This window comes from Takifugu flavidus, chromosome 1 (genome assembly GCF_003711565.1).
Source record: "Takifugu flavidus isolate HTHZ2018 chromosome 1, ASM371156v2, whole genome shotgun sequence".
Classification (NCBI taxonomy): domain Eukaryota; kingdom Metazoa; phylum Chordata; class Actinopteri; order Tetraodontiformes; family Tetraodontidae; genus Takifugu; species Takifugu flavidus.
In genome coordinates, this window is record NC_079520.1 from 21,700,660 (window position 1) to 21,725,740 (window position 25,081).

At 45.5% G+C, this 25,081-nt stretch overlaps 1 protein-coding gene and 1 long non-coding RNA gene across 2 annotated transcripts in view; one reads left to right on the plus strand and one right to left on the minus strand.

Annotated features, from left to right (window-relative positions):
- Positions 1–25,081, minus strand: part of reep3b (receptor accessory protein 3b) — a 269,693-nt gene that overhangs the window by 110,477 nt on the left and 134,135 nt on the right. The window lies entirely within an intron of this gene.
- On the plus strand, positions 5,216–16,342 carry LOC130539425 (uncharacterized). Its single transcript, XR_008954126.1, has 2 exons — positions 5,216–6,271; positions 14,880–16,342. It is a non-coding gene; the product is annotated as an uncharacterized LOC130539425 (long non-coding RNA).

The following is a 25,081-nucleotide window of genomic DNA, read 5'->3' on the forward strand; positions in this document are numbered from 1 at the left end:
ACTGAGAATCACGCTTGATTCTGTTGCCCCCTGAAAAAGAAAATAGTAAATCAGAGGAGGTGTGTTCCCTGGTATAATTCACAGATTAGGACCCTCAAGCAGAAAGTGTGAAGAATAATGATGTCAAAATCTTCAGAAAGGAAGTGGTATTCTTGTAAAATAGATAGCTATCGTGTAGCCTGGAAAGACTGTCTACTAGACAGTGTCTAGTAGTTTACAAAAAGGCCCTCCGTAAGGCTAGAACAGCTTATTTTTCTTCTTTAATTGAAGAAAACAAGAACAACCCCAGGTTTCTTTTCAGCACTGTGGCCTATTCATAAATCCAAGACCACCACGTGTCTTTTAGATCCCATTCCAACACTCCTGTTGAAGGATGTTCTACCAATGATAGGCAGATCTATCCTGGACCAGATCAATTTTTCTTTAGTGACAGGTTATGTACCCCGGTCCTACAAGGTGGCAGTGATTAAGCCGTTGCTTAAAAAACTATCACTGGATTCGGACATACTAGCAAATTATAGGCCGATATCCAACCTTCCTTTTATATCTAAAATTCTTGAGAAGGTGGTGGTGACTCCACCACCTGCAGAGAAACAGCCTGTTTGAGATATTTCAGTCAGGCTTTAGGGCTCATCACAGCACAGAAACAGCACTTAATAAAGTTACTAAAGATCTTCTTATAGCTTTGGATCATGGACTGGTTTCTATGCTGGTTCTGCTGGACCTCAGTGCTGCTTTTGATACTGTTGATCACAGCATCCTGTTACAGAGACTGGAACATATGATTGGGATTAAAGGGACAGCACTAGCCTGGTTTAGATCGTATTTACCAGATAGATACCAGTTTACTCATGTCCATAGCATTCCCTCTTCATACAGTAGGGTTAGCCATGGAGTTCCACAAGGTTCTGTACTTGGACCAATCTTTTTCACCCTGTACATGCTTCCCTTAGAAAACATTATTCGGCAGCATGGGATAAATTTTCATTGTTATGCTGATGACACTCAGCTATATTTATCCATGAAACCAGAGGAGACAGAGAAGTTAGTGAAGTTTCAGACCTGTCTTAAAGACAAAGTCCTGGATGTCTTTAAACTTCCTCCTCCTTAACTCTGGAAAAACTGAGGTCATGGTGTTTGGTCCTGAACCTCTCAGGGAAAGATTAGATCACATGATCACTCTGGATGGTATCTCATTAACATCTAGTGTCTCTGTGAGAAATCCTGGAGTAACTTTTGATCAAAATCTCTCCTTCAACTCACACATTAATACAGTCTCTAGAAGTGCCTTTTTTCACCCAAGGAACATCACAAGGATAAGGAAACTGCTGACATGGCAAGATGCTGAAAAGTTAGTCCATGCATTTGTTACTTCCAGGCTGAACTATTGTAATTCTTTAATATCAGGGTGTCCAAACAACTCTTTAAGAAACCTCCAGGTGATCCAAAATGCTGCAGCTAGAGTTCTGACAGGTATTGACAAAAGAGATCACATTACTCCTGTACTGGCGTCTCTTCATTGGCTCTCTTCAAAATCCTTCTTCTGACCGACAAGGTCCTCAGAGGCCTAGCTCCATCCTACCTGGAGGTGCTAGTGACGCCTTACCATCCCAATAAACCACTCCGCTCTCAGAATGCTTGTCTACTTGTGGTCCCCAGAGTCTCTCGGGGTAGAATGGGGGGGGCGAGCATTTAGCTACCAGGCCCCCCTGCTGTGGAACCAGCTCCCTGTCCAGGTACGGGAGGCTGACTGCATCTCTATTTTTAAAATTAGGCTTCAAACCTACCTCTTTGAAAAAGCGTATTGTCATTAATTCTGTAGTCCCAGTTACTATTATAGACAGACGAATTATCATACTTAGGGGGTCGTCTAATCATTAGGGTAACATCTTAGTTATGCTGCTATAGGCTGAGGCTGCCGGGGTCCAGAAACATGATCACTTGACTGATACCACTGATACTTTTTTTCCCTTCCTCATCTCTTTTGGCTGATTTTTTTACTGACTGACTTTCTACTGCTGTAGTTATTCATTTGGCTTGGGTCAACATCTCTGTTGATAGCATGGAGGTTGCACAAGTAGTCCAACTCCTCCAGGATGGCTCATCAATACGTACCATTGCAGGAAGGTTTGCTGTGTCTCCCAACACAGTCCCAAAAGCATGGAGGAGATTCCAGGAGACAGGTAGTTACTCCAGGAGAGCTCGACAGGGTCGTAGAAGGTCCTTAAACCCTCAGCAGGATCGGTATCTGCTCCTTTGTGCAAGGAGGAACAGGATGAGCACTGCCAGAGCCCTACAAAATGACCTCCAGCAGGCCACTGGTGTGAATGTTCCTGACCAAACAATCAGAAACAGACTCCATGAGGGTGGCCTGAGGGCCTGACATCCTGTAGTGGGCCCTGTGCTCAGTGCCCAGCACCGTAGGGCTCGATTGGCATTTGCCATGGACCACCAGAATTGGCAACTACACCACTGGCACCCTGTGCTCCTCACCAATGAGAGCAGGTTCAACCTGAGCACATGCGACAGACGTGAAAGGGTCTGGAGATGCCGTGGAGAACATTATGCTGCCAGCAACATCATTCAGCATGACCGGTTTGGTGTTGGGTCAGTGATGGTCTGGGGAGGCATATACCTGGAAGGATGCACAGACCACTACAGGTTAGATAATGGCACCCTGACTGCTATTAGGTATCAGGATGAAGTCCTTGGACCCATTGTCAGAACCTACGCTGGTGCAGTGGGACCTGGGTTCCTCCTGGTCCACGACAATGCCTGACCTCATGTGGCTAGAGTATGCAGGCAGTTCCTGGAGGATGAAGGAATTGATACCATTGACTGGCCCCCACATTCACCTGACCTAAACCCAATAGAACACCTCTGGGACATTATGTTTAGGTCCATCCAGCGCAGACAGGTTGAGCCTCAGACTGTCCAGGAACTCAGTGATGCCCTGGTCCAGATCTGGGAGGAGATCCTCCAGGACACCATTCGTCATCTCATTAGGAGCATGCCTCGATGTTGTCAGGCATGCGTACAAGGACGTTGGGGTCACACAAACTACAGTGAATCATTTTGATTTGATATAGAAGATATTCAAGATAATTTTCCTCCCCATTTAGCTCTGATGTGTTTTCAAAGTGTTCCTCTACTTTTTTTGAGCAGTGTATATACACATGCATAAATATACACACATCCCAAACTCAACATAAATTGAATAAAACAATTCAATACGATTCAAGTACGCAAAATGAATTTTCTTCTGATTAGCTTATCAATAGGTAAATACTGAAAAACATTGTGCTTTGAAGAAAATTAAGCAGCACTTATTTCCACATTTAATTGTAACCCTAATATCATATACCTGAGTTTGGAAGAATTAGTGGGAGAACTGAGCTTGTTTTGTTCTCCTGACAAGAGTCTCAAAGTCTGGAGTTATAGTTGACAAAGCAACCGGTTTTTAGAAACATGACTTGCCCATAAGGAGATCTTTTTTTTAAAGTTTTGAATTTGTCCTATTGTTCAAAAATGTTGTGCCCTCTTCCCTGCAGAGACACATTTAATGCATTTAACTGGTCAAACACATCAGCGAGATAAGAAACATGTGCGAGCCACAGACTGCTACTAAACAGGTCTGCAAGAGGCGAATTGTTCTGGGCAAGAAAGGCTGCGATTTCAGCTCGTAGTTCATAAAAACGGGACAATACCTTTCCCCTAGAAAGTCAGCGTACCTCGGCATGATACAACACTTGTATGTGCTCACTACCAAGATCTTGGCACAGTTTTTGAAAACATCGGGTGTTCTTTGCACTCCGTTTAATATAGTTTACCACTTGGATGACATGTTTTATTGTTCCAGTCACACTCTGCTCCAGCCCATGGACTCAGTTCTTTTCCACTCCCCTGCTCACACCACACCCTCTGATCACACACCTGCTCTCAGTCACTGATCACACACCTGCCCTCACTCATCAATCAGTCCACCTACCAGTATATATTCTCCAGCCTCACACTCACTCGGTGCCAGATTGTCTCTGCTATGCATGACCTTCCAGCGTTTACCTGCCTGTCTTCCCGGAATCGATCCTGCCTGTTTACGACCTGCCTGTTCTGCCTGACCCCTGGTAAATTAACCCTGTCTTCTGTCCTCTGGATTGTTTGCCTGATTCTGCCTGCCTCCCGGTTACTGACTTTTTGCCTGCCTCGACCAAGTCCACTGCCCCGCTCTCGAACTGTCCGTTGTTTGCCAGATAGCAGTTAATAAACCTGTTAACTAATTATCAGTTCTTTGCCTGTTGTGTACTGCACTTGGGTCCATACCATACCTGTCACAGTTCCATGAAGCACGGATACCATATCCTTTGCTGCTATGGCCTCCCGATGCAACAAACAATGGTTCCATGTTGCATTCGGAGCTTTTAAGTATTCTCCTCACGACCCCCGAGTTTTTTCCTATCACGGAGGCAGCACCATTAGTTGTGATTCCATGTCGCAGCCTATGCCCACTGAACTCAAATACAGTCCACGGAGCTGAAAATTTCTTCTGCAGTTGAAGTAGTAAGGAGCTCTCTTGTGCAGAGAAATTGTTCCTGTAAGTCTCCGTCCCACACATGTCCCACGTAAACAAGTAAAACTGCTTTAAGATTAAGATGTACTTTATTCATCCCTGTGAGGAAATTGAATTGTAGTAGCAACCTATACAAAGTATAGAAACAGAATAAATAAATACAGATAATATTAGAACGTTAAAGCATATATACAGTGTATATATATATATATATATAGTTGTTTTATGTCAGTAGATTCATCCATTTGACAACTTGTCTTAATGCGAGCTGTGGTCTGTTGTTTGATGTCCACTGACATGTCTTCAATTGGCCTACTTATTGTGTCATTTGACAGAGGTATAGTTTTTAATTTATCAGCTGCGGATTGATTCAAACCCTCTCTGACCATGTCATGTGGGGCTTTTTTGAATTCGCAATACGATGTGCCACCTGTTAAGATGTATGCAGTGCCTGTTCTTGCTTCGAGCACGAATAAGTAAGACACTTTCGTGATGTCCTCAGGTCTTGAAGTCTTCTGAAGAACTCAACAGGTTTATCTTTGAGAGAGTGGTGTTTTGTTTCCAAATGCCACTTCAGTTTTGACGGCTTCATGTTTTTATGTTGCAGCATCTCGCTACACAAAACACATTTAGCTTTTTGTACTCCTTTGTCTTCAAGATAAGAAAATACATATCTCATATATTCTTCGTTGTATCTGCGTTTTGCTATGCTCAACATATGTAAACAAACTTTGCTGGAGTTTTTCTATGGTGTGAAATGGCAGGTGTCAACTCGCATTACAGGGCATTATTGCCTTTTACTGTTATGGAGTATGAATGACACTCAGTTGTTTGTTTGTTTTTTGTTGTTTTTTTTGTTTGTTTTTTAGCATTTCCTTTCCCAGTCAAAGGCCCACGACCCACTGAAAATGGGTCTGCGACCCACTTCTGGGCCGCGACCCACCGGTTGAGAAACAGTGAGTTAGAGCATACCAACAAGCTTGTTTTTTTATAATGTTGAGACCTTTGCTGATGGTAATCAGATGCATGTACCCTTTCTGGTACGCACTAAGACTCTGGCAGGTGTAGTGTGGGAGGCTTATGGTTTGCGTCAAAACTTTTGTCATCCATTTCCGAAGACCTCTTTTTCAGTTCCAGAGGGTTTGGCAGCTATCTCATCCTCAAAGTTATGGTGCAGCTGGGGATCACACCCTCTATCATTATGCAGGGAAGTAAAGTTCTCTGATTTGAAGACCCTGATTATCGGTTAAAATTTATAGATTCACTTTCCTTCCTCACAATGTGTCTCAGTGCCATGCCTAAAGCATTGGGATTCACTGATCAGCCCCTCTTACTTTGACCCAGGGCCGTTTGTCCTCTGACAGATGCTCCTTATGAGGAGCTGCACTATGCCATCGAGGAGAAAATCCAGAGTGGAATGACATGAAGCAGTCGCGTCCTGAGGTAAGAGTTTCTCAGATTGCATCATTTTCCCAAACCTTTCTTCCCTCGACAGGCTCTATTCGGGGGTAGGACCAGGGCTTAGGTTGAGGTACACGGCTGGAGCAGGGGAGCACATGCTGTATGCAGATGTCACCTATGAGAAGAATTATTGTTGTTATTACTATTATCGTTTCAATGCTATAGTGAGTAGATTTAGAGTGTTTAAAGAGAGTTTAAGAAAAGGAATGTATGAGTGTTTGAATCAAGTATTGGAGCTGTTGTGTACCCAGCACTGAGAGGTACCATGTTCAAGGACACGAGGAAGTCGTAAAGATAGGAAGAGAAGGAATCGTGAGGTCAGATTGACATAAATCCTGTGTGCACCAAATAAGAGGTGAGCGAGCAGCAGATGAACGGAGTTGACAGAGTCTGTGTAAATTCTCAGTCATCCAGGTCATTGTATCCAAGGTAGTTTTCTCTGTCAACTGGACTGGGTTTCTTCTCTTGAAGACGTTTCGCCTTCTATTCAGAAGGCTTCTTCAGTTCTGAAATCGCTGGGGAGAGAGCTTGAAAATATAGCCCCTGTGGACCATTTGCATGCTAATGATCCGGGTGGTCACCTGAGAGTCGTTAGCAGGGTCGTTGGTCGGGTCGTTCACCTAGTTTCTGTTGAGGTGTCTCCCCTTTGTCTGCTGGGTCACATGGTGATGAGTCACTGGGTCTCCTGGAATGGTGTGAATGTTTGTTTTGCTGTTGGAAGGAGTGGAGGACTGCATTGTATGTGGGTGATAGGAAGTGCCTCAGGCCACCACCTCTGTTCAAGGATGGTTTCTCCAATTTAACATGGATAGCTTCCTTAACCCCCCTTTCAAACCAGCGGTCTTCTCTGGCCAGTATCCTTACTTGGCTGTCCTCAAAGGAGTGCCCACTCTCCTTTAAGTGTAAGTGGACTGCTGAATCCTGACCCGAAGAGGTGGCACGTCTGTGTTGTGCCATTCTTCTGTGGAGAGGTTGTTTGGTTTCCCCAATGTACAGTTCCTTGCATTCCTCCTGGCACTGTACAGCATAGACAACATTACTTTGTTTGGGTCTTGGTGTCTTGTCCTTTGGGTGTACTAACCTCTGTCTGAGAGTGTTGCTGGGTTTGAAATGAACCGGTATGTCGTGTTTCTGGAGGATCCTCCTAAACTTCTCCGAGACTCCAGACAGGTAGGGGATGGAAACGCTGCAACGTTTGTTTCTCTCCTCCTCTCCTTTGCTGAGGTCTCGCTTTCTTGAGGTCCTGGTGAAGGCCCAGTCTGGGTAGCCACATGTTTTGAGAGCTGTCTTAATGTGGTCCTGTTCCTTCTTTCTGCCTTGGGATGTGGTGGGTATTTCTCTGGCCCGGTGTTGGAGGGTTCTGATCACTCCCAACTTGTGTTCCAGTGGATGGTGAGAGTCAAACTGGAGGTACTGGTCAGTATGTGTAGGTTTTCTGTAGACTTCGATGGTGAGATTTCTGTCCTCAGTGATCTTGACCGCGCAGTCCAGAAAGGCCAGACTGTTTCCTTTTACATCTTCCCGGGTGAATTTTACATGTTCGTCTGTTTTGTTGAGGTGATCAGAGAAAGCTTCCAATTCTTGTGTTTGAATTTTGACCCAGGTGTCATCAACATACCTGAACCAGTGGCTTGGCGCAGTTCCTGTGAAGGATGTCAGGGCCTGGGATTCCACCTTCTCCATGTATAGGTTGGCAACTATAGGGGATACTGGTGAGCCCATGGCACAGCTTAGCATAGTTGCCAACCTATACATGGAGAAGGTGGAATCCCAGGCCCTGACATCCTTCAATCTCACCATCGAAGTCTACAGAAAACCTACACATACTGACCAGTACCTCCAGTTTGACTCTCACCATCCACTGGAACACAAGTTGGGAGTGATCAGAACCCTCCAACACCGGGCCAGAGAAATACCCACCACATCCCAAGGCAGAAAGAAGGAACAGGACCACATTAAGACAGCTCTCAAAACATGTGGCTACCCAGACTGGGCCTTCACCAGGACCTCAAGAAAGCGAGACCTCAGCAAAGGAGAGGAGGAGAGAAACAAACGTCGCAGCGTTTCCATCCCCTACCTGTCTGGAGTCTCGGAGAAGTTTAGGAGGATCCTCCAGAAACACGACATACCGGTTCATTTCAAACCCAGCAACACTCTCAGACAGAGGTTAGTACACCCAAAGGACAAGACACCAAGACCCAAACAAAGTAATGTTGTCTATGCTGTACAGTGCCAGGAGGAATGCAAGGAACTGTACATTGGGGAAACCAAACAACCTCTCCACAGAAGAATGGCACAACACAGACGTGCCACCTCTTCGGGTCAGGATTCAGTAGTCCACTTACACTTAAAGGAGAGTGGGCACTCCTTCGAGGACAGCCAAGTAAGGATACTGGCCAGAGAAGACCGCTGGTTTGAAAGGGGGGTTAAGGAAGCTATCCATGTTAAATTGGAGAAACCATCCTTGAACAGAGGTGGTGGCCTGAGGCACTTCCTATCACCCACATACAATGCAGTCATCCACTCCTTCCAACAGCAAAACAAACATTCACACCATTCCAGGAGACCCAGTGACTCATCACCATGTGACCCAGCAGACAAAGGGGAGACACCTCAACAGAAACTAGGTGAACGACCCAACCAACGACCCTGCTAACGACTCTCAGGTGACCACCCGGATCATTAGCATGCAAATGGTCCACAGGGGCTATATTTTCAAGCTCTCTCCCCAGCGATTTCAGAACTGAAGAAGCCTTCTGGATAGAAGGCGAAACGTCTTCAAGAGAAGAAACCCAGTCCAGTTGACAGAGAAAACTACCTTGGAGTTGACAGAGGAAGCTTGAACTGCTGCTCAGCTCTCCCTTGCAAGGAACTCCTGTTGTTTGCGTGGTTGATCTGAGTCTGGTGAACGAACAGCGCAGGTGATCAAAACTTCACCCTCACAAAAATTGGTCCTTCGAGCCGGATCCCAAGACCTGGAGAGGAGCGCCGTGGGACGACCGAACCCCGAAGTCTGCGCGCAGCCGGAGTCAAAAAGACGTCCGAAGTGAAAGACCTTTCATCACGAGTTGACGGAAGGCCGGTCTTGGTCCCTCCCAGGGCGACCATTTCCAGTGACGGGAAGAAGGCACCAAAACAACTCAGAGAGAAACCATAGAATCAACGGACACGAAAAGCGCTACACAGAAAATACCGCGGTATTACCTGCCTGGTCATCGGGAGAGAAGCAGAGGCAAGATACACCCGCCTCCTCGGAGGTAGAAGCTTGGTGTATACTCTCCTGAGTGAGAACGATTGGCTATAAGGCCAAGGCAGAGGGACTGAACTAGTAAACGACCCGAGGTGAACGGGTGACCCGAGGTGAACGGGTCGTTCACCTGGTGAACGACCCGACCAACGACCCTGCCAATGACTCTCAGGTGACCACCCAGATCATTAGCATGCAAATGGTCCACAGGGGCTATATATTTTCAAGCTCTCTCCCCAGCGATTTCAGAACTGAAGAAGCCTTCTGGATAGAAGGCGAAACGTCTTCAAGAGAAGAAACCCAGTCCAGTTGACAGAGAAATCTACCTTGGATACAATGACCTGGATGACTGAGAATTTACACAGACACATGGAAGTGCCAACTTCTACACAGATTTTTGTGAGATCAGCAAATGGTCTCGTAACCAAAGAAAGAATGTCAGTTCCGGTAGATGTTTGTGACCCTGTAAGTGGAATCACACTTAAAGCCCTTTTCATCATCTCAACCACATTTCCCGTAAATTTATTAGGAAGAGATCTTATCTCTCAGCTTCAGTTGATGATTCGCACCACAGCCGAAGGAATGTGGTCTGTAGATAGAATGGTTAATCTGTGGGTAAGAGAAGGAGAGACGTGCAGTAAATTTTGGTCACTCGACATTCCCGAAAAGCAGCCCCCTCCATTCTCTGACCCAATTACTATGATATATGGTAAAGCTCTGTCATACTTACAACCTGAAGCCCACCTCCACAATCAAGCTGACTTGCATGTAACCATGCACGTGGAGGGCACTGGTGGATTCTGTAAATCAGACTCACACGGCACATCAAGCTATGCAGAGAAGTTTGCTAAACTCAAAGATCCACAAATGATTGTAATTATGCATCTAGGGGGAATTCATTCATCCCCCGAGCCATCAGACTGTTCAACTCCTCACTGGGGGGGGAGCCAACAGAAGGACTGGAACAACACTGCAATAACATAATACTGGGACATCCGTTCATTCAGTTCATTTATTTACATTTCTATAGTTTTATATTTATATTTATATTCTATTTTTAATTTATTCTATTTTATTTATTTTATTCTATTTTTATTTGTATTATTTTTAACATTTTAAACAGTGCTGTACGTTTCTTTGGGGAGATGCTAATTTCCCTAATGGACACCCCCTAAAGGGATCAATAAAGTACTTCTGATTCTATATGTGTGTGGTCAGACGGCTGTCTGCACGGTAGGAAGCCTTTCCACCGAAGCAGCAGCAGCGCTATTCAAAGTGTCAGGTTCTGTACCACATGTTTCTATTGCTAAACCGCTTAAGAAAAGATGGCAAGACTTGGGATGTGACGTAAAACACTGGAGTAGCCTGCCCTATAGGCCTAAGGGTGAGGTTGATTTTAATGATCAGTTCCAGGTGTGGCGTATTCCCCTTAAAACATGGTTGCTGACACATCCAGCAAAGCACCTCACAGACCAGAGTTCATGAGAAGAAAACATTTTCCTCACACAGGAGGAAGAGGAAAAGCTGAAAGAGCTTCCCCCTGAATTATGGTCGGAAGGACCTGCAGATGTAGGTCTTATAAAAGGAGCAGAACCTGTAAAAATAATCTCTAAATCAGATTATAGACCATTTCAGAGACAATATCCCCTTAAGACTGATGCACAGGAGGGTATTGTTCCAATATTTAACTCACTGCTTAAAGCAGGAGTTATCAGAGAGTGTCCTGAATCCCCTGTAAATACACCCCTATTTCCAGTAAGGAAGGCACCACCATCTACCGGCTGGCGGATGGTGCAGGACCTGCAAGCTGTAAACGCTGCAGTGGTCCCTAGGTCTCCCTTAGTCGCAGATCCATACACTCTGTTGAATGACTTAAACCCTGAACATCAGTGGTACACGGTGATATATATGACAAGGTTACCTCAGGGCTACTGTGAGAGTCCCACAATCTTCTCTCAGGTAATTATGTCATCATTAGCTAAGTTTAAACCTCCGTGTGGAAGTCAAATCCTCATCTACGTTGATGACATCCTCATGGCGTCAAAAACAGAGGGCGATTGTTGGTCAGACACGCTAGCATTGCTACACTGGCTAGCTTCACAAGGCCATAAATTAAGCAAAAGCAAACTGCAACTGGTGAAGCAGGAAGTGATTTATCTGGGCCATGTTTTGACACATAATGGTAAAGCTATTCTCGAGTCGAGGAAAACAGCAGTGCTTGAAGCCCCAAAAACAAAGAAGCAGATGATGTCATTCTTAGGAGTTGTGAATTTTTATAGATCATGGATCTTAGACTATGCGAAAATAACTGCCCCTTTACAAGCATTGATGTATGATAATCCCTTAGCAATGACTGATGTGTTAACATGGACCCCTGAAGCTGAAGAAGCATTTACCCACACAAAACAGGCCCTTGTAGGTGCTGGAGTGTTAAAGCTGCCAGACTATCAGAAGCCTTTTGAGCAGGTCGTAGATTGCAAGGGTGATTTTATGACTTCAGTTTTATTGCAGAAGCACGGAGATAAGAGGCAGCCAGTAGCCTACTACTCCCACAAGATAGATCCCGTAGCTTGTGCACTCCCGCCATGCGTTAAAGCAGTTGTGGCAGCATCTGAGGCAGTGAAAGCCTCCGCAGGAGTGGTGCTATATCATGAGCTAACTTTGCTAGTTCCACATGCAGTGTCAATACTGCTGCTACAAAGTAAGATAGCATTCCTGTCGCCAGCACGTCATCTTTCCTGCATGGCAGTGTTGCTGTCTCAGCCGAATCTGACGATTCTACGCTGTACGGCCCTAAACCCAGCAACGCTGCTACCCACCGCAGAAGAGGGACACCAGCACAACTGCCTGGATGAGGTCTCCACCAAGGTCCTGCCGCGACCAGATCTCAGTGATGTCGCGTTGACGACAGGACAGACACTCTTTGTGGATGGATCATCAAGAAAGGATGACTGGACGCACTAGAACTGCCTATGCAGTAGTCACAGCAACTGAGGTGGTGGAGGCGAAATCACTTCCCTCCTATTCTGCTCAAGCAGCAGAACTCGTCGCACTCACACGTGCCTGTGAACTAAGCAAAGGACAAGATGTTACCATTTACACAGATAGTCAATATGCATTTTCCACACTGTTTGTGTTTGCTCAACAATGGAATTTAAGAGGGATGAAAACCGGTCATGCATGGAGAACTGTTAAAAAAGTTATTGGCAGCAGTACAGCAGCCACGCAAAATAGCTGTATGTAATCATCCATTTCACAGTCTTTCTAGATTTTATTCAGCTAACACCATGTGAAGGTAAACAATATTGTCTAGTAGTGTAAGATGGATTTACTAAGTGGGTAGAAATTTTCCCCATGGCAAAAGCAGATGCACTGACAGTGGCAAAAGTCCTATGTAGAGAGATCATTCCCAGGTTTGGCATCCCGAAGGTCATCTGGAGCGACAATGGAAGCCATTTTGTAAATGAGATAGTGAAAACTGTCGGAGTAACTTTGGACATTGATTTGAAGAACCACTGCGCATACCACCCTCAGAGCGCAGGGTTGGTTGAAAGAGTCAACGGTACTATTAAGAACAGACTGAAGAAGTGTATGGACGAGACAGGAAAGAACTGGATATTTTGTCTCGACCTGGTGAAATTATGGATGCACATAACACCACACAAGAAAACAGGCCTCACACCCTTTGAAGCATTATATGGGCGGCCTTATTGCCTACCATACTTTGCAACAACAAATGAGCTAGAACATGTTGAGGAAACAATAGCAGATTATCTGAAAAAGGTGTTACTCAACCGATGTGTGAATGCTGTAAATGTTCTGCCTAGTCCTGTGTCTTCCACAGATTCCACCCCCCAGGAACCCATTCAACCGGGTGACTACGTGTGGGTGAAGAAGTTTGTGCGAAAGAGATGGAACACGCCTAGATGGGAAGGTCCTTATCAAGTACAGCTGACCACAAAGACTGCAGTTCGAGTGGACGGGAAACTGTCGTGGATACACCTTTCCCATTGTAAGAAACAGAAAATTCTTCCAGGTGAAGGCGAGGGAGCAGTGGCGGACTCTCCGTAAACGTCTGACGGCCTGTATAGGTCCAGCAACGGCTGAACCCCGTCGGAACCTGTGAAGAAGAGCTAAAAGGAAATGAAGTTGTTCTTCCTAATTGTGGTGAGTGCTGTGACGGCAGGACTCGTGAGTTTCGGCCTGTGGAACTTCCGACAGGAGGGAGGTAATCAGGGACAGAAAGGTGCTCTGAGACAGGATGAGAGCTACGCACGCGCTAAACGCACCGTAGTTAGCCACTTAGAACATTCGTGGTTAGAACAAAATCCAGAGTCCTCACACACTTACAGTTTGAATACATGGTGGCGCTATGCTAATTTCACAGCTCGGACACGGAATCATTCTCGTTGTTATGTTTGTTCTATGCTACCAGTTTCTGTGCATACACCGCGAGTAACTGCTGAACCGATGACAGGGAGTGTAGGACAGTGCTTTGTCCATATTGGGCTAAGCCGTGACACGAACTTCACACTCAAGCTGTTGGATGGAACGTGGTTCGCTCGCAGCAACTGCACCCAAGAGCCACTACGGACAATGACAGGGAAAGCCAATAGATTCAGATTCCCTGTGCTAGGTGCGATAAATCACACATACTGTTATGCACGGAGTGGTGGTAGAGATTTGGGGTCGTTACACAAGGATGTGTGTAAAGTTGTTTATACGTCATGCACACTGGGAGTCAGTCGAGATGTGAAGCTAAACTTTACAACTGGTCGGTATTATCGGAAAACGTGTCTACAGCAAAATAAAAGTTCCGAACAGTGCGAACAGGAGTGTATTGATGACCCCCGGTACTTATGTGGTTACTTTACTTAAATGAATCAACACAGAGGTGTCCAGAAGGTTATAACTGTACATGTAACTATCCCGCTTTCGCGCCAGGAGACAAAGGCACGCAATCCCAGAGAATGATGCGGATGGTCATTTGATAGATGGCGCATTGAAAAATGTAACTAAGCTACAGAAAGCTATGATTGACGATGGTAGGTCCTCCACCAGACTGGCTTACAGAAATGTTGTCAAGGTGGAGGGAACTGTTGTTCAAGATAGGAATGATAGGGATAGTGCTGCTAGTATTAGCCATACTAGCTTGTTGTGTAGTACCTCTTGTTCGGGGTTGCATTGGCCGGCTCGTGGGATCAGCTGTTACTAGTACTTTGCTGCAGGTGGAAGAAGGATCTCTACTGGACAACGATGAAGAGGAATCAGAAGAAGAATGGACAAATGTGATACAAGATGTAAATGAAATGTTTAAGATGTCTTAAGCTGTACACATGTTGAATTCTGAATGTAAGAAATGTTTCTAGGAAAATGATGTAATGCATTTAAATTTCATGAAATGAAAAGATGTAATACTGACAATGAGAATCTAGGCGCATTTAACAATAAACAGGAGTGAAATGTGAGAAGAATTATTGTTTTTACTATTATCGTTTCAATGCTATAGTGAGTAGATTTAGAGTGTTTAAGGAGAGTTTAAGAAAAGGAATGTATGAGTGTTTGAATCAAGTATTGGAGCTGTTGTGTACCCAGCACTGAGAGGTACCATGTTCAAGGACACGAGGAAGTCGTAAAGATAGGAAGAGAAGGAATCGTGAGGTCAGATTGACATAAATCCTGTGTGCACCAAATAAAAGAGGTGAGCGAGCAGCAGACGAACGGAGTTGACAGAGGAAGCTAGAAGTGCTGCTCAGCTCTCCCTTGCAAGGAACTCCTGTTGTTTGCGTGGTTGATCTGAGTCTCGTGAACGACCAGCGCGGGTGATCAAAACTTCACCCTCACACACCTCTCTGTATCCCTATGTCAACAGCACATGTTAGCCTTTGGGTCATCCCATCATTGTACACAAAGATTTTGAGCTGCCTGAAAAATACTTTGGCCTCATCAGGGCACTATCCTGTGCTGCCCTACAAAACCTCTAAAGGTAAACTGGTGTTTACACTATGCCACACATGTGCTGAGATTAACAACCAGGGGCTTGCGAATGCAGTCAAGAGGCCAGTGCACTCACAGGCAGGAGGCTTCAGGGTTTCCTGACTGTGTGATAAAACAGGCAGATGTGGAAAATTACATCAGGGAGTACCACAAGAAGCAAGGTGTTCTGAGTTGGGGGGAAGCAATAGTGTTTAAGAATTTGCTTTCGCCGGTCCCATAAGCTACATGTACCAGACATGGGCGGGAAAGACTGTGCTGCAGGCCAAAGGGATCACGCAGACTCGCACATGTGGTGCGCTTGTCAACTTTGACAGCATGAACGAGCTGTTCGGTGAATATCTGGAGGGCAAGCAGGAGGGGATGATTGAAATGCCTCATCAAAACATTGGGCCAGATTCACGAAGCGTTCTTACGAACAAATTTGTTCTTAAGTCCCACTTACGAACAGTTTACGAAGATTGTGGCATTCACCAATTTCTTCTTATCCTGGATTTATTCGTAGGTAAGAACAAATCCTACGAACACTCAGGAGTACTCTTGCGCACATTTCAGTGCCGACATGTTGGCATGGTTGTGTTTTCTTCTCTTGTGCAGTTCAATAAAATTCAATATTACAATGATAATTCTGTCATATTTATTTATTTATTTGTTTATTTCCTATTTTTGGTGATTTACGGAGAATTTTAAAATTACGTAAATGTGCCAATGACTTAACATTAATCAACCAAATTGGAAACCATGCCAAAACTGTCTTTTTATTTGATTTTATCTTGATTTATTTTATTAGGGGATCGAGGATATGCCCTGGCTCCCTGGTTGTTGACACCACTGACCAACCCTCAGACTCCACAGGAGTTTTATTCAATCAGATGCATGCGCGCAGTCGCTCCACCATTGAACGCACCATCGGCATGTTAAAGGGGCGCTGGATGTGTTTGGACACAGAGCCACAACCCCGTGAGGATGTGCGTCCTGACGCAATGATGGGGCCAGACTGCAGGCACGCGGTTCACGTTCGAGCGCGATTAATTGCCCGTTTGTGAATAAAATGCATTATTGTCACAATCCGAGCACAGCTTTTACACGTTTACTTTTTTTACATTCTTCTTTTTTTTACATTCTCGTTGATTTCTTTAAGCGTGTTGGCTATAGTCATCAGGGTTGAGGCAATTTTATCAAGCGTGTTAGCCATCCTTTCTTGACTGTGCAACACGGCGTCAGAAATCAGGCGTGGAGAGGCAAGCTTTGGGCATTTCGCTTTGGGCATTTGGCTGCTTTTTGCTCTGTCTACAGGGTCCTGCTGCAGTTCCTTTTATGGGCATTAGTGGGCGGTGACTTATGCTAATCGTATGTTAATTAGACTCACCTGGCACGCGCTTTCAACTTACGAACAGATGGCATTCATCAATCTAAGAACACAGCTGCGAACAATTCTGGGGCTTATGAACGCGTTGATGAATCCGACGTAGGGTTTTCTTAAAAAACTTCTTAATAACAACTTAAGAAAGAATCTAAGAAGATTCTTAAGAACATATTGGTGAATCTGGCCCATTGTGCGTGATAAAAACAGTTTTCATTTAAAAAGTTTAAGGTGGTGGTGAGACAACTTTTTCCTGACAGGACGACTCTACCTTTTGGTTATTAAAATGAACAATATGGAGACGGACTTTAACTCGACTTAAACTGCTATTTTCTTGCCTGATTATCGGACCCAGCAGATGTTGAAAAATATTTTTTGTAAAACATGTTTTAGAACAATTTGAACATGTGATGGATTCTGTATCTGATATCATTGTATGGATTTATACTTTGTATCAACCCATGTGCGATGAGATGTTGAAGGTAATTAAAAACATTGAATGTATTGAAGGATTCCCTGATTCTTTTGATGATTAAACATTGGGCCAGATTCACCAATAGTTCTTAAGAATCTTCTTAGATTCTTTCTTAAGTTGTTATTAAGAAGCTTTTTAAGAAAACCCTAGGTCGGATTCATCAACGCGTTCGTAAGCCCCAGAATTGTTCGCAGCTGTGTTCTTAGATTGATGAATGCCATCTGTTCGTAAGTTGAAAGCGCGTGCCAGGTGAGTCTAATTAACATACGATTAGCATAAGTCACCGCCCACTAATGCCCATAAAAGGAACTGCAGCAGGACCCTGTAGACAGAGCAAAAAGTAGCCAAATGCCCAAAGCTTGCCCCTCCACGCCTGATTTCTGACGCCGTGTTGCACAATCAAGAAAGGATGGCTAACACGCTTGATAAAATTGCCTCAACCCTGATGACTATAGCCAACACGCTTAAAGAAATCAACGAGAATGTAAAAAAAAGAAGAATGTAAAAAAAGTAAACGTGTAAAAGCTGTGCTCGGATTGTGACAATAATGCATTTTATTCACAAACGGGCAATTAATCGCGCTCGAACGTGAACCGCGTGCCTGCAGTCTGGCCCCATCATTGCGTCAGGACGCACATCCTCACGGGGTTGTGGCTCTGTGTCCAAACACATCCAGCGCCCCTTTAACATGCCGATGGTGCGTTCAATGGTGGAGCGACTGCGCGCATGCATCTGATTGAATAAAACTCCTGTGGAGTCTGAGGGTTGGTCAGTGGTGTCAACAACCAGGGAGCCAGGGCATATCCTCGATCCCCTAATAAAATAAATCAAGATAAAATCAAATAAAAAGACAGTTTTGGCATGGTTTCCAATTTGGTTGATTAATGTTAAGTCATTGGCACATTTACGTAATTTTAAAATTCTCCGTAAATCACCAAAAATAGGAAATAAACAAATAAATAAATAAATATGACAGAATTATCATTGTAATATTGAATTTTATTGAACTGCACAAGAGAAGAAAACACAACCATGCCAACATGTCGGCACTGAATGTGCGCAAGAGTACTCCTGAGTGTTCGTAGGATTTGTTCTTACCTACGAATAAATCCAGGATAAGAAGAAATTGGTGAATGCCACAATCTTCGTAAACTGTTCGTAAGTGGGACTTAAGAACAAGTTTGTTCGTAAGAACGCTTCGTGAATCTGGCCCATTGTTTCCATCACAATAAACTCATCTTATTATGGATTATCCTGGACAATGTTATTTTTTCAAGCTTGCAACCATCCTGAAGTTGTCAAAATCTTTACACAGTACAGACATCATAAAAATATGAGCATCATGATGACAGAGTTAAATATATATAAAGCTAAAGAGCAATACAAACTTTTGAAAGGGATCTTTAAAACACCCTCACCCAACAGCCCCACAAGGTGGAGTCATCCGCAAGAAGATTTTGATTTTTATAAAAGTACTTTATTTACAATTTACAAAGGGACACAATCACCCTTTAAACACAGTACTAAAACACAGTACTGACAATAAATAAATAGAAGCAGCAATACAGTTACTCCACAAGGAGTTGTGCAAAGTGCAATTGGTCATCCACAACAGTGCAAAGTACATTGCTGTGATACCATGTGTTACAGAATTGGCCTGGGTCGTTTAACATATTATAAAACCCAAACTCTAACCTCAGCCTGCACCAGATATTACAGTGCCACACTGAGGCGGCTTCACAATCTCCATTTTTTCCTATTTTATTTTTTCCAGAAATGTAAATTGCCATCTTGGCTTCACCACAAATAAAATTAAGGAGCTGCCACTTGTTCCGAGCAGTTTTGTTATACCCTGCACTGAAAATAAAGGTTTTAATAGAAAAAGTTTCATTAAGGCCATTAAAAACACCTTTTACAACATTAAAAAGCACAGTGAGTCTCTCACACTCACCGTACGCGTAAAATACTGTCTCTCGCCCAGAGCAGAACGGGCACTGGTCCGACACAGCAGGATTCATCCTAGAGATAAAACCATTCATGGCAACGGCCCCATGCAAGACCTGGATGTCCCCAATCATTTTCCTCAGTGGCAGATTCTACAGCACCCTCCAGCAGGGCCGGGCTCCAGGTGCTGTAGAATCCGCCACTGAGGGGATGGATCCCCTCCCAGCCGGTCAGCCCACATGCCGGTGCTCCTGTTGGACACTCCTCTCTTGTTGAGTACCTTTACGCAGTTGATGTACAGGGTCTTCTTCTCTACTGCGTGCAGGAAGAATGCCTTTTATGGCCTGAGGAGAGGACCATCTAGATCCCCAAGATGGCCGGCCAGCCTGTTCTCTAGGAAGGGATCGTCGCCAACTGATCCGGCCATAGTCCACAAGAAGACGCCTCTCCCTTGCACTGAGCCTGTTCCTCCACAGTTGCAGCACACCCTTGGCTGCCTGGACAGAGTGGATGCCCAATAGAGAGCCAATAGTTAGGTCCAGCCCTGCCACGGCCACTACGTGCTCCAAAACCACCGTCCGGGTCCGACACAGTGCTGCGGTCAGTGTCAGCGTGGCTTCATTGGAGGCGTCCAGCCTGGCTCCGTGCACTACGGGTTCTCTTAGGAGCCAGGACAGAGAGTAAGAGCTTTTCTTTGGTTCACATTTAAAAAGGGCCAATGCCTTAACAACACTTCGATAAAATAGAGGTAGCCCATTTAATTTAGCGAATTTAAAGTCAGTTAAAAAGTGTCATCCAGCCTGAAGACACAGCTGGCCACATCTCTCCACGTTAGATCCGCCGGCCGTGTTAAAACCCTCTGGACAAACTGAATTCTAAAGATGGCGGTCCTGCTGGCCAGGTGGATGAGACCCTGTCCTCCCTCCTCTCTAGGCAGGTGCAGACCCAATGCATACCATTCCAGAAGAAGTTCAGAACTCTTGTCTGGACTTGCGCCAACAACCCTGAAAGGCAGGGGGGGGGGGGGGGGGGGGGGGGATTCCAGGCAATTAAGCCGGTGCCAAAGAACAGAGGCCACCAGGTTGTTGAGGACAAGAGTTCTGTACGACATGCGGGGGAGAAGCCACTTCCAGTTTTGAATTTTGAATGCTTGCATGGAGAGGAGGGATTCAAGAGTGAGAGCGTAGAGCATTCCAGACAGGGTGCAGCCCTGCCGGATGCCTCTACGCACCCTGAAGGGAGCACACAGACTGCCGTTGAACTTTAGCATACTCGCAATGTCACAGTACAGGACACGGATCATCACTATGAAGCCAGGGCTGAACCCGAACCTCTCCATCACCTTCCAGAGGAACTTGTGTTCAACCCGGTCAAAAGCCTTTTCTTTGTCTAGCGAAATGAGGCCAGCATCGACATCCAATGAGCTAGAGACCTCCAAAACGTCCCGAATTAGATGGACGGTATCCACTATGGATCTGCCAGGCACGTAGTAAGTCTGGTCCCAGTAGATGACCTGCTCCATAGCTTCCTTGAGCCTGGTGGCCAAAGCCTTGGACAGAATTCTGTAGTCCAAGCACATTCGCACACAGAGACACAGGGCGCCAGTTTTTTAATCTCCTGCAGAGTAACCACTGCCCTCCAGCAGGACAATGGCAGGGAACCCAAGGCCAGGCTCTTGTTAAACACCTCCAGTATGTCGTGGGCCACAATGTCCCAGAAGGCTCTGTAGAACTCCACAGTGAACCCATTGACACCTGGAGCTCTCCAACCTTGCATGCCGTGCAGGGCAATGTGGAGCTCATCCAGCTGCAGCGGCCAGTCTAGCCGCGAGTTTGTTTCCTCAGAGACCTGAGGGAGCTCCCTGCAGAACTCATCGAACAGGTCATCATTCTCGCAGTACTCACTGTCATAGAGGGAGGAAAAGAACTCCACTGCACGCTTTCTTATCTGGCCTGGCTCTACGAGCTCCTGCCCTGTGCCTGAAAACTGTGAGTGGATCACTCTATTCTGCCCACGCTTCTTTTCCAGAGGTATAGTAATAAGCTAGAGGAAGCCTCCAGCTCAGTGAAGTCTTGAATCCGGGACCTGACCAGTGCACCCTGTACCTGACCATCCAGCAGGTTGGCTAAGGCCATTTTCTTGGACTTAAAGACTTCAATATGTCCTCACTCTCCTGTAGAACTGCCAATTGCCTCTAGCTCCACTATCTGAAAGGTTTAAATTAAATTATCCCCAAAATGAAAAAGCTTGAAAAAGCTTATTGTTACTAATTCAGTAGTTCCAGTTATTATCATAGACAGACAAATTATCATACTTAGGGGGTCGTCTAATCATCTTAGCTATGCTGCTATGGGCCAAGGCTGCCGGGGTCCAGAGACATGATCACCTGACAGGCCTCTGTCACCCCACTGGGTCATGGTTTCCTCTCCTCTCCTCTCCTCTCCTCTCCTCTCTCTCCTCTCCTCTCCTCATCAAGTAGACTAGTAATGCTATTTCCTGTGTAGTTTTTCTGCCCCCCCCCCCTTCTGTATCCATTTACAGGTATCGCTGCCTTCAGAGCTGTATACTGACCTCCGACCCCGCTGACCCACTCAACCAGCAGCTTATTTAATTCAATATAATGCTCTATGCCTCTCCTCTCCTCTCCTCTACCTCCCCTCCCCTTCCCTCTGCCTCTCCTTTCCTCTACCCCTCTCCTCTCCTCTCCTCTCCTACCTATTCTATCCTCTACCTGCCCCCCCCTCTCTCTCTACCCAGCCGGCCATCAGCAGGAGGGTCCCCCTACATGTGCCTGGTCCTGCTCAAGTTTTCTTCCTGTTAAAGGGGAGTTTTTCCTTGCCACTGTTGCTTGTCTGGGGTTAGGCCCTGGGATTCTGGAAAGCGCCTTGAAACAATTCTGATTGTATAAGACGCTATATAAATAAAGATTGATTGATTGATTGATCGTGAGGGCACCACAAGACGGGGGGTCAGTTAATACTATCGCACCCACGGATGATCAGACCAAAGTGCAGAGGGTCCATCGCACCTTGTTGAAAGCCGTGGTTGGAGAGGCCCCCTTGGGTGGGCAATTGGTCCCTAGTTCCTCTTCTAGTGATCAGTCCCTATTGGACGGGCAGGCAGGTGAGGAAGACTTGTTTGTTTTGGAGCCTGGGGTGGGCCTCACTGAGGCCCCCAGTGTAGCACCTGTTGTAATGCCTAGTGCTTCCTCTGACCAGGACCCTGGTGCAGCCTTTGGGGCAACATCGGTGCCTTCATTGGGTGTAGACCTCACTGGTATAACTGCAGTGACTCAAGTAACTCCCGGGATACCATTGCCAGACACGGCTTTTGCCGGTTCAGATCCACGAAGTGTCCCTTTGACCCAAGCAGATAATTCGCTACTTGTACCCCTGGCAGTTTCATCTACCAGTGGCCCCATGGAACACGGGCTGCGAAGATCAAATAGGTCAACAGCTGGTCGGCACCCTAACATTCATCATCTCCCAAGGCCAGTCACAGATCCTGCGGTCGGGGCAGAAGGGCCCCCAGCCTCTGTGGTGAGAACAGTGGTTGCACTTCTTCAGCCATGGTTGTGACATCATAATGGTTCAGTTGTTCCATCTTCGGGCCGACGATGCAATACCTGGGGGTAGATTGTGGCAGCATGGAGTTCATGCGCTGCCGATCACCTTAATTGTTCGGGCAGTTGCAGCTGTGGCGTTCCCCTTAAAAGGAGACTGTGCTGCACAGGCTGCTCTCTTGTTGTCGAGCTTTTGGGTGCCACGCCACAGCTCACTTGGTCCTCCTCATCTGGTTGCTGTGCGGTCGGGCCGTGCTATCCCATGCGCACCTGGGTCTGCTGTCATCAGAGCTGTGGAGCCTTGGGTGTCTTTGGTTCATCAGCTGTTTGGCCCTGCTAGCGGGAACGCTGTAGTGGCTCGGCGTGCGTCTCCACTTTAGAGATTTCTTTCCTTCACCTGACGGAGAAATTGTTACAAGTGCCGGCTCTAGTGCGCTTCCCTCCCGTTGCTGTTGGCCGGCTGCTGTTTTGCCCTCCGCATCGCGTTTATCGCGTATGCTCCCGACTGTCATTCCTGTCTACCTCTGCGAGGTATTATCGTGTGGGGTCCAATCTAAAGTGTGAGTGTGTGAGTGAACTGCGCCTCTAGGCGGGCTAGGATTGCCTTTATTTGGGTTTAACGTTTTGTTGCGGGGGGAGGGATTTGGGGTTGATTTGTGATCATTGTGTGGGTTATTTTGCATGTTTATTTGGGTTTGACTAAGTGTGCTTTTTGCTCGTGTGGGTTATTTTTGCATGTTATTTGGATTTGATTAATTGTGTTATTTGTGTGCTGTGTGGGTTATTTTTGTATGTTTATTTGGGTTCTATTATTGTGTACATTTTCTGTTATTTTCTAAGTGGTGCCGATCCTACCTGTGGGGTGCAGGTGTTTTAAAGATAACTGTTAAATCTTGAATATGAATTTAATATATGTGTGTGTGAATGGGTGTGTGAGAGTATTTTAGCAATTGTTGTTAGCGGATATCCGGAAATAAAAGTATTAATTTTGCACATTGGACCAGTCTCTTATGCTCATTAGAAAACACTTGTGCGGCCTTGATAATAATTCTCCAGGTGGAATTCCTGCGGTGGCATTGTCGATTTAGAGAGGAGATATACTGAGCCCCGTTAGACGTACGCCACACATGCAAAGAATGTATAGATTCAGCCTCTGTAAAACTATCATGACAATGTTGACTTGTTGCCCTCACTCTCAGTTGTAATGTAATTCTCCATCAAAATGGCATCAAGCATTACAATAAGTTACAGTAAGAAGACCCTACAACATAGCATTACATCCTCTCCAAGGTAGTTTTCTCTGTCAACTGGACTGGGTTTCTTCTCTTGAAGACGTTTCACCTTCTATCCAGAAGGCTTCTTCAGTTCTGAAATCGCTGGGGAGAGAACTTGAAAATATATAGCCCCTGTGGACCATTTGCATGCTAATGATCTGGGTGGTCACCTGAGAGTCGTTAGCAGGGTCGTTGGTCGGGTCGTTCACCTAGTTTCTGTTGAGGTGTCTCCCCTTTGTCTGTTGGATCACATGGTGATGAGTCACTGGGTCTCCTGGAATGGTGTGAATGTTTGTTTTGCTGTTGGAAGGAGTGGAGGACTGTATGTGGGTGACAGGAAGTGCCTCAGGCCGCCACCTCTGTTTAAGGATGGTTTTTCCAATTTAACATGGATAGCTTCCTTGACCCCCCTTTTAAACCAGCGGTCTTCTCTGGCCAGTATCCTTACTTGGCTGTCCTCGAAGGAGTGCCCACTCTCTTTTAAGTGTAAGTGGACTGCTGAATCTTGACCCGAAGAGGTGGCACGTCTGTGTTGTGCCATTCTTCTGTGGAGAGGTTGTTTGGTTTCCCCAATGTACAGTTCCTTGCATTTCTCCTGGCACTGTACAGCATAAACAACATTACTTTGTTTGTAAAGACACACAAAAATAACCATAACTCTATCAGTTTGGAATATAGTCATCTTTTCTCCTGCCTATGTCTTTAATAAGCATTTGACTGCATGAAACATTACAATTCTACAGATATACTAACCTCTGAGTAGTTTGATTTCCCTACTAGCTGTAGAGGTGGTGAACTGGTTGACAATGTCCAAGGCTGTCTGATTGTATGTGTTGCATATATTTACATTGATTCCCGCCTAGGCACACACCATAAGATAAATAATCAAAATCAATCAATTGTTCTATGTATCTTATACACATGAACTTCACTTTTACTTACATCAAGCAGTAACCGCACTACTTCAGTTTTACCGTAGAGTGCAGCCTCATGCAGACATGTCCCTGCTTTGGTCAATCTGTTCATGTCTATCCCAGCTTCTAACAACAACCTAGGCAATCACAGCATCCCCATGTAGTTTAAATATATTTAATTATTCCACCATAGACTCATCAAATTGATGGGGTGATATGATAAATGTGTATTCTTCTGCTTTTTGTAGTATTTACTAGTACCGGTAATGGTTCTTTATAA